Consider the following 10,706-nt stretch of genomic DNA (forward strand, 5'->3'; position numbering starts at 1 on the left):
TGAAAACCTAAGAAGTACCCGAGGATATACAGCCCCATGCCGAGGGTATTTTCAACACAACCTGGGAATGTGGATATGCTCAGATACCAGAGTCAAGGTTGTTGCCCCCGGATACAAGAGGGCTCAGCTGCAGAACTGGCTAGGGCAGACACACTCAAGACATTAGGCTTGTGGTAGCTGGAAGGAAGCATTGCCATCTGGGGAGGATCTCTTTCTACTCAGTGCCCAGCGTTACCAGGTTCAGGGGGAATGAAAGGGAGACTGGGAGAACTGGGTCAGGATTGTAATAGCAGGTCCTACTTGTGTTTGTCTGTTTTCTCCAGCTAGCTCAGGCCTGGGCAGTGGTTCTGGTTAACCTGGGCAATACTTAGAACTGTGTGCAAAGCCTACATCAGACCTGCATCAGCCCATTCAATCCTAGGAGACCTGCAGGAATTTACATCTCTAATCCCAAACCCCAGGGCAGCAAAAGCATCCCCGAGCCACCAAGGCTGAGGAACAAAGCAGAGAACAAACCCTTGGGCCAGGTTTATTATAACCCTGTGGAAGCTGTGGTGAGGAAATGTCAGGAAACTGGGTAGATTTTTCTTAGAGCAAAGCTTGTTGGTACAGACACTCGGCTGTAGCTTGAGTTCTAGTTGCTCTTAATAATATTAAGATATTAGGGATATTAGGCAGTAAAAGCTGAAGACTCAGAGAAGGAGAGTGGCCAATGCTAGAGAGTTCTCACCTCCACCAATGCTCAAACTGAAAAGGCGATCCTGCCCTCAGACTGCTTCTCAGACTGACTGCCTAGACTGCGCTGCTCCTCAGACTACACTGAACTCCTGTCTCCTCTTGCCTTGTATTCTTGTCTCTGCCTAGTTATATCACTCCTGTCTCCTCCCTAGTGCTGGGATTAGAGACATGGGATCCCACATGCTGGAATCACCTTTGTGTGAGCTCTGTTGCTCTTTTAGACAGATTTAATCTTGTGTACCGAGGGTGGCTTTGAACTAACAGAGATTCCCTCTACCTCTGTCTCCCGAGTCCTGGGATTAAAGGTGTGTGTCACCACTCCAGGGCCTCTAAAGGCTTAGCTCTGCAATCTGGTCTTCAGGCAAGCTTTACTTGTCAAAACACAAACAGAATAATCACTACACTCTGCGTTGGTAAATGCTGGGACAGGGGAATGGCAAAAGTGTTGCCTAGGAACCAATGCAGAGCTCTAGGTTCAGACAGGATGATACAAGAAGGGGAGAAGATGGGAAACCTGGGGGAAGGGAAGCAGGATTTGGCCATAATTAAGCTGGGTCATGTGCCTGCTCACATGGGAGACTGGTGTGTGTGACGGCTTCCTCCCTTAGATCTGGGTCCTTGCCCTCCACATGCCCGTCCATACCACTCCGTTTAGCTGTTTGGTACCCTGTGGCGGCGCGTAGTCAGAGAGGACCAGGTGGACTCTCCATCTATCACCCTTGCCAGCCTCAGACCTCAGCAGGCATTGGTTCGAACTCACCACTATATTCATAACTCCCGACATGCAAGTTTTTAAGCTCTGGTTTCTGAAAACCACAGCCCCCACAGACCCTGCTAGGTCAGTCCTTTGTCAGAGGGGCAGATAAATATACCGTGGACCCTGTCATCATAGTTTTTCACCATGCAGGTAAAAAGCATGTGTTCAACTTTTGTAACTTCCATATGGGCTTGAAGAAATGCATGTTTAAGGATCATTGAGTATGAAGTTCTGTACATGGCATTTGGATCCAGATTTTTATATCCAGTCTGTCCGTCCTTCCTTCCTTCCTTCCTTCCTTCCTTCCTTCCTTCCTTCCTTCCTTCCTTCCTTCCTTCCATAGTTGCACCTGTTTGGCCCATTAGCTCAGGCTTATTATTTACTAGCTCTTAGAACCTAAATTAACTGACCCCTATTATTCTGTCTTTTACCACGAGGCTTGTGGCTCATTACCTCACATCTTGCTTCTTCATTGGCTGCTGGCCTCTCCCTCAATCCCACCTTTTTTCTCCTTCCCTCTCTCCCTCTCTCTGCTTGGATTTCCTGCATGGCTATATTATGCCCTGCCATAGACCAAAGCAGCTTCTTTATTAATCAATGGTAATAAAACATATTCACAGCATACAGAGGGGCATCCCACATCATTTCCCCTTTTCTGTCTAATTGAAAAGGAAGGTTTTAACTTTAACATAGTAAAATTACATATAACAAAACAGGGATCAAGTAAAAATTACAATTATAATATTTATTCTATTTGTATTTGGCAGAATTAAAGAAAATACTCTATCATCTAATTTTTGTAAACCTAGTTTTATATCTAATTTAAGTTTAACTTTAACATAGTAAAATTATATAACAAAACAGGTATCAAGCAAAAATTACAGACACTTTAGGCCTATAAGGCTGAATATGTATGCCCCAATGTTACAGAAGAACTTTGGGTGACTGTCCAGATGATATCTCTGTCATTTTTAGAGTTTTGGAAGTTACTTACAATGCACTTCCTGTTTACTTAGGCAATATTATATCATACTGGGATCTTTGATGGAGTTGAAGACTAGATAGTTATAATTGTAGCTTTCCTTAGATATGAAACTTTAGACTCACAAAGATAAGATAGATGATAGAGTATTTTCCTTAATTTGCCAAAACAAGTAGACTGAATATTATAATTATAATTCTTGCTTGATATCAAGTTTTTCTTTTTGTTCCTTTTTATTGATTTTTATTGAGTTCTACATTTTTCTCTGCTCCCCTCCCTGCCTCTCCCCCCCTTCAACCCTCTCCCCATGCTCGCAATATACTCAAGAGATCTTGTTTTTTTCTGCTTCCCATATAGATTAGATCTTTATATGTCTCTTTTAGGGTCCTCATTGTTGTCTAGATTCTCTGGGATTGTGATTTGTGGGCTGGTTTTCTTTGATTTATGTTTAAAAACCACTTATAAGTGAGTACATATGATAATTGTCTTTCTGTGTCTGAGTTACCTCACTCAGTATGATGTCTTCTAGCTCCATCCATCTGCCTGCACAATTCAAAATGTTATTTTTTTCTGCTGTGTAGCACTCCATTGTATAAATGTGCCACATTTTCCTTATACATTCTTCGGTTGAGGGGCATTTAGATTGTTTCCAGGTTCTGGCTATGACAAACAATGCTGCTATGAACATGGTTTAACACATGTCCTTGTGACATGGTTAAGCATCCTTTGGGTATGTACCCAAAAGTGGTATTGCTGGATACCCAGTTTTTCAGTTTGCTATATGCTAATTTTTTTCCTTTTTTTTTTGGTTACTGTGTTGAGTTTTTGACTTTGTTATAGTTTCTGTCTCTACAGATATGGGAGTGTTTTTGCTTTATACAGTCTCAAACATGTTTTTAGAATATATATGCCTACCATTTTAGAACTGTGCTAAACAACTCTTTTAACTCCTGCTTCTTAAGTCTTTTAACCTTCTTTATCCATGGTAGTGCTTTTTGCTTTACTGAAATTACAGCCTACTCATTGTGAGGCCCAGCTCTCTAATTTGTGTCCTGTTGGCCCCCTAAGGCTCTCCAAAATGCTACTCTAAGACACTCAGGCATCCTTTCTCATATCAGCAAATGCCCCAGGCAAGATGCTGCCACAAGTACTGGGCTGGTCTCTTTGGGATTTGTCTCTCTGTGAATTTTGGCATGGACATTCTTACCTTGTCACTAGTAGGTTTTTCTCTGTCTGTCTTTCTGTCTGCCTGCCTGTCTGTCTCTGTATGTGTGTGTGACTGTGTGTATGTGTTTTTCAGCAGGGGAGGGGGTGCTTCTTAACTACCTCACGGAGTGCGTCAGAGAATGAAGTATTGATGCTGATCTGACATAAAGTTAACAACATCCCTGAAATGCATTCTTAAGACTGTTTCCTTAAAAATGGTTGGGTTTTAAAATTTTTTATGTGGCTCTAATCCATTTTTGTGGTAGCTATTGGAAGCCTGCGGTCCTCATAGAGCATATATTAGTAATGGTTTTGAGTATGTGCACTCTTATACTTTGTAATGGTCTCACTGAGAACTGATCTTGGTTCAATATGCAGCTTGAGCATCTCGTACCCAGAATTCTTGGGACTGCAAGTGTTTATGATTTCAGACTGTTTGGGATTTTGGAATATTTAGGGATTGTGAAATATTTAGGGACTAGAACCTAGCTGTAAATTCCTTTCCTTTTTTCATATATATGCAGGCTTATGCATATAACCTGAAGATAATTTTGTACATTATTTTAAATAATTGCATCATGGCGTGTAATCTACCTGTGATATCATGTCAGTACTTATAAAATTTTGAGTCTTGGAGCATTTTGGATTTTGGAGTAAGTATTAGGAATGTCCATATTATACTTAATGTAGACACAGACACACAAATCCCATCTGCTTCTAATCTCATGTAGGTGGGTACCCAAATCCCAATGCATGGTGCCTTTAGGATGTTGTTGCTCATACACAGTGTGATTGATTGCAGGGAATACCGGCCCACTGACCATCATTCAGAAAACCTCACCAATACTGCACTTTGGGAGTGATCAGGAGCTGTCCACCCAGCCAGTTTTCTTACAATTGTTTCTATAGATTTTTTGTGCCACTCTTAGAATTCAAGGCTCTCTGAGAAGGATGTCACCCTTAGTGTTTTCATAGTGGGCCCATATCCCGGTGTGAGTAGGGAAACATACAGAGTTCATTACCTCCGAGTGGCATGTTAGTTGCACACACATTATTATATTGGATTAAATTTTTCCAATAATGTTTCTTTTATGGGATTCCTTTTTAAATAGGGCCCGCCTTGCCCAACACTCAGGGGGAGACTCCTGTATCTATTTAGTACTCTGAGTTCTTGGCGTGAGTCTTGAATTCCTTTATTATTTCAGGCAGTTGAGGACTGGGGGCAGGAGTGCTTGGCAAACATGAGACCTGCAGGAAATGCTGAGTAATGGCTTGTGTTCACTGCCGCACTCCCTGCTCCTGTCTTCCTTTAAAACAAATAAACAGAATGGAAACACCCACAGTACTGCCAGAGAGGACACCAGAGTAAAGCTGGCTCCACTTCTTGGCCTCCAGGGTGTCTGTAAAAGGAGAGTGCATGTTCGTTTCCCAGCTGCCCAGACCCGAATAATCACACAGAAACTATATTAATTACAACACTGCTTGGCCAATAGCTTAGGCGTATTCCTAGCTAGCTCTTACATCTTAAATTAACCATTTCTATTAATTTATGGATCACCACGAGGCTGTGGCTTGCCAGGTAAGGTTCTGGGCGTCTTTCTCCTTCTGCAGCTGTATGGCATCTCCCTGACTCTACCTACTTTCTCTATATATCTCTGTTTGAATTTCCCACCTGGTTTTGCTCTGCTAAGCCTTTGGCCAAAACAGCTTTAGTCATCAACCAATAAAAGCAACACATATACAGAAGGACATGCCACATCAGTGTCTGTCTTTCAGCTTCCTGGTGGTGACTCAGGGACTCTCCCTCTACACATTCCGCCTCACCCCACCTTTGAGGCAAACATGCCTGATCTATGTGTGTTATTCTGGCATGGACTTGAGTCCTAGACGTTTTTCTTTTTATGTTTTCAGCCCACAGCCCACAACCCACAGCAGAATACCACTAAGGATTCTGTTTGGCTGCTTCCTGCCCTGTGGTTCAGTGAGTGATTCCCCCTGCTCTGCTTGGCAGCACAGCTGGCTCCTGCTTAATCTCCAGGTGCCCACCATAGCTTTTCACATGCAAAAGGCTCTCAACCAAAATCTGGAATGAGTGCAGGCGAAATAAAAGACACTTTGACGAGCTGGGAAGCACCCCAAATCCCCTGCCCTCTGCACCCCACACAAAGATCTGGTTATTGCATGTGCTTTTGCTTTTAATCTGAAACAGCAGGGTTATTGAGATATAACTCTAATGCCACCCAGTTTACTCACACAGTCTATGATTCTGTTGTTATATGCTAAGTGTAGTTTACAGGGAGCTGGGCAGCTGTCAGTCACCGTCTCCTCTCATACCCCCAACCCCACCCCACCGATTCTCAGCCATTCCCCTGACGCTAGGGCAAACGCATACCCGTCTTCTGCTTCTCTGAGTTTGTTCTGTACATTTTTAGTAGTGCAGGCCAAACAGCGTGTGGCGCTTTGTGGCTAGCTGCTTATTATCAGTGTGGTGTTTTCAGGTTTCGTGCATTCACTAGCATGTATTAATACTTCATTTCCTTGTCTTCCATTAGCATTCATTGAATGAGCATACCAGTTCATCCATGCATCATCCGATAGATATTGGAGCTCCATAGAGCTTTCGAGCACAAAGCTGCTCTAAATAGTCACAGACCAGATTTGTGTGGGTGTGTTTTTATTTCCCTTAGGTAGACCCCGGGAACCATGACTACTCTGTTGTCATACGGTAATCCCGTGTTTAAATGTTTGAGAAACTTCTAGACTGCTCAACCTCTGACTTAAAACCAGAAGACCTCAGTCTTCAAAGAGAGAGGTGTTCTCCCTTATCCCTTGTATCTCCTAGCTCTTCCCTCCATCCCCCCCCCCGCCCCAGCTTAATTTGCTGAAGATGGAAGAAGGAAGTGAGCTGACAGAGAGGCTGTGTGCAGCTTCTCTTTAGAGACTATAGGAGAAGGGTTGCCTGTGGTTGGTGCTCCTGTAACCCTAGAAGGTATTTGGCAATGAGACACGCATTCTCCCACCATGAGTGAATGTTCTTTCCCGCTCCAGATCCACGAGCGCATGGACAGAGACATTGGGCACTTCAGCTACCGTCACCTTGTTTATCAGCCACACGCGCTCCGCACCGACCTCATGCCCAGTGCATTAAGCACAGCAGACGTTCTAACATCGCTGGTCCACGGAGCGATCAAACAGCCAGGTGCTGCATCTTAAGGTTTACCTGGAAAGACAGACAAGACGAGAAAATAAATAAACAGACAAACCCATATCCAGACACCGTGGAGAGAACAGGATGCTGCTGCTGAGACCATAGAGGGAAGAGACAGAGGGAGGACTGCAATAGGTTAGGTGACTCGCTCCTGTCTGTCTGTCCCCAAACGAGGTGCTTCAGCTATCTGTGTGGTGTGAGCATTCCATTTCAATTTGGGTCACCGGCTGACTTGGAAGTGACGAATTGCCGGGTGGCATATTGAAAAATATATAAAAATATGAAAAATGTGTGTCAGCGTCCATTCACCACAGAGCTTTCCTCGCCTGTGACTAAATCTACTACAGATGGCTTCAAGCCCATGGCTCGCTGTCCTTCTACGTGCAGGTTTCCTGTGCAGAACTCATCGCCACCGACAGACTCTGTCAGTTCCGTAAACCACCCGGGAGCTCAAGAGCATGAGCGGCTGATGTTAGTGGGGACTCTGAGGTCGGCACACGCAGTCAGGCCCTGGGGAAGTAACCAGGTGAGATAGTGTCTCGGAGGTGTTCTGAGCTCTGCAGAGGCAGGCACCGAATAAAGCTTAGGATTCAGAATAACTTTTAAAGACTCAGAGGATAACGCAAAGATTTGGACAGGAATTAGGTGAAATGGGCAGCCCCGGAATGTTGAAAGGATAAGAGCCGTGGACATTTGGCTTCCCGTTCTATACACCCCTTTTGTAGGAAACAAGGCCAGGCAAACTCAAGCTGAATCAGAAAGTCCATTCCCACATGCAGGCTGAGCAACCCTTATCTAAAATGCTTAGAAGCAGAGGGTTTTGGTTTAATTTTCTTTTGGAGTTGGAGACCCCAAGTAAAAACGCAAGATACATTTATGTTTCATACTCACCTGTTACGTATAATCTGAAGATAATTTCAGAGAATATTTTTTAGTGTGCCTGCCTTTTGGCTACAACCTGTCACGTGGTCAGGAGTGGAATTTCCCACTTGTGACTTCATAAGAGAGTCCAAAGATTTTGAATCTTGGAGCCTTGCATTTTGAACTTTTAAAAAGATGTTCGACAAGGCAAATGGATTCTGACTTGGGTGATGTGTGCTTTGAATCTCACCTTCTTAAGCAAACTTTTGCAAGTAGGTGCAGAGAAAGGGGTCATAAGCAGGTGAGCTACTTGGTATATTTTGTCACTGCAGTTAGTGAACCCTCCTAACAGAGACTTGACAAAGAAGGGGTGCATTTGAAGATATTTTTTTTCCAGCAGAGGCTTAGTACTCATCTTTCTGAGGGGCTCTGCCCGGAGCTCCTCATGTATAATATGACATAGGAAGCTGGCTGACTTTCTGAGAGCGTCTGATGTAAAGCAGGGTCATCAGATGCTGTGGTCTTGTAGGACCCCGACGACTAAGTAGGCGTCCTTGAAGCCATTATTTTCTCCTCTATGTTCATTTCTTTATTTGATGAGTCTTGTCTCAGTGGCTGAGAGAGACCAAAAGAACAACAACAACAAAAGCAAGTAAATTCAACAGAATCAGGAGCTGAGGATATGCCTCACCCAGGGTGCTTCAGGTCCAAGGTTCAATCCCAGAAGCCACCAAGAGAAATTTTTGGACTGGCAAGAAGGCTGCACTGGTGAAAGCCTTGCTCTAGAAGCCCGATGACTTCAGTTAACCCCCTAGCGGTCATAGTGGACGAGAAAGTCAGAATGTTGTCTTCTGACTTACATGTGTGTGAGACCCCCCCACACACACACACCCCACACCTCCATGGCGTGTCAGATTTACTAGATGAAAGGTGTATTAGGATCCTTTATATGTTTTATACTTCTGTTGCCCTCCTAGTCAAGATCCTAGGGGGTGTTATAGCTCCAAATCCATACTGTCATTGTGACCTAGTTGTAGAAACAGCCGCCTTTCCGAACATAAATGGCAGTGAGCCCAGCAGCTTGACTCTGATGACAAGCTCTGCGTTCAGACATTTGGCTGTAGCCGGGGAAACAGGCTGGACTTCATAGTGTTTTGTTGAGGGTTGCACGGTCACTTCCCACATCTGCTTGACCTCTACCTTAAGTGCAGCTTGTCATCAGCTACACCTCTGGGAACATTCTTTCCTGAACTGTGTTTTCATAAGGACGTGCGTTAGGAGGAGGGTGTCCGGGAGAGACGTTAATGAAATGTGGCAGCCACTGAAGTGTCTCTTCTCAGATTAAATCCGTGTGTTGTGTGTACATGTGGGGGTGGGTGCGTGTGGTGTGCATGTGTCGAGGTGCACATGCATGTGTGCATGTGAAAACAAGAGGCCGACCTCTGTCATTCCGCAGGAACTCACTTTGCTGGGGCAGGGTCTCCTGGGATCTGAGACTGGCCGGTTCAGCTTGGCTGGCTGGACATCCTCCTGCCTCCTCTTGGCATACACTGCCATACCCAGCCTTTCACATGGGTGCTCAGGAGCAAACTTAGGGCCTCATGCTTGTATGCCAAGGACTTTTACTAACTGAGCTGTCCCCTAGCCTTCAGATTAAGCCTCATAAAACAGAGTGCCTTCTCCGGTCTTTTCTTTCAAGCTAACGTTTGGATGTGCTCTTGAAATACATCCTAACATATGTTCTTTAGACTTAGGCATCCGTCCAATCTCCTGACGTGGAAATTACAGCTCTCTCCTGAGTGGTACCTTCATTCCATTATCCATCATGCACTCATACTTGGCATTGGCCCATTTGGGCAGCTGCCTGTGCATCTACAGGGGCAAGTGAACCTGAAAACAAAGAAGTTTCTGGAATGACCCAATGGAATGTTCCCAGCAGTTCTGTCCGGCTGATTTTGATCTCTGGGGATGTTGGTTAGATCAAGGGGTGGGAAGAAGGCATGACATAGTCGTGCAAGCTCCTTGAACCCATGCCTTTGATGACTGGGCCATTCACCTTTTGTATGTACCTTTTGTAAAAAATGCTTTGTGAATGGCATGTCCCCAAACTACCCTGGGGCCAAGATTCAGTGAAAGATTAGGCATTGGAAACCAGTGTGACCGTGTCTGTGAAGGCCCCCTAGGCAAGGCGTGTCCCTTTTCTTGCACACATTTGGACGTGCTAACTCTCCTCTGCTCATTGTGACTTGGCTCTCCTTCCGCACCCTAATGCCTGGGGCAGATCTCTTGTCAGGGGAGCTGTTATCTAGTTGAAAGTGGTGATCTGTGATCTCTGTTACCATCTATCCCAGGTAAGCAGAAGAAAAATCCTCTGAATGTTTTTAGCCAGGTAGAGTTTGTAGTGGGGTGGCCTTAAAAACAGCGTGTGTGTGGATGTGGTCTTATTGAAGAACGGCTTTTAAGAGATTGAAGACTTCATGATAATTAAATTGGTAGTGACCTCCAGAGCCCAGTGTATTCTCCTTCTGAGGGACAAGGCCTTGTCTCTGGCAGTCCTGCCAGCTCCCCCCCACCCTCACTTTACCTTTTGTCTGATGTGCAGGGACAGATTTTGTTCTATACTCCTTCCAATAGTCTGCCCTAGGTCAAAGAGACTTTGTGTCTCCTTAACATACTCATCACTTGTTTCTTGCGTGCCTGATATCTGCCAGGCTCTGCAAACAGGGATCCTTTTCTGCCTTAAAATAAACGTTGAAAGAGCTGAAGACATGGTTGAGAGGCTTAAAACAGTTACTGCACTTCCAGAGGACCCAAGTTCAGTTTCCCGGCGGCGTCCACGTCAGGTGGCTCAAAAAATAACTACAGGGGTTCTAATGCCTCTAGCCTCTGGAGGCACTTGTTCTCTCTCTCTCTCTCTCTCTCTCTCTCTCTCTCTCTCTCTCTCTCTCTCTCTC

At 44.8% G+C, this 10,706-nt stretch overlaps 1 protein-coding gene across 1 annotated transcript in view; it reads left to right on the top strand.

Annotated features, from left to right (window-relative positions):
• The window catches only part of Dock5 (dedicator of cytokinesis 5), a 178,797-nt gene that overhangs the window by 46,298 nt on the left and 121,793 nt on the right, over positions 1-10,706 (top strand). The window lies entirely within an intron of this gene.

Source organism: Microtus ochrogaster, chromosome 17 (assembly GCF_000317375.1).
Source record: "Microtus ochrogaster isolate Prairie Vole_2 chromosome 17, MicOch1.0, whole genome shotgun sequence".
Classification (NCBI taxonomy): Eukaryota; Metazoa; Chordata; class Mammalia; order Rodentia; family Cricetidae; genus Microtus; species Microtus ochrogaster.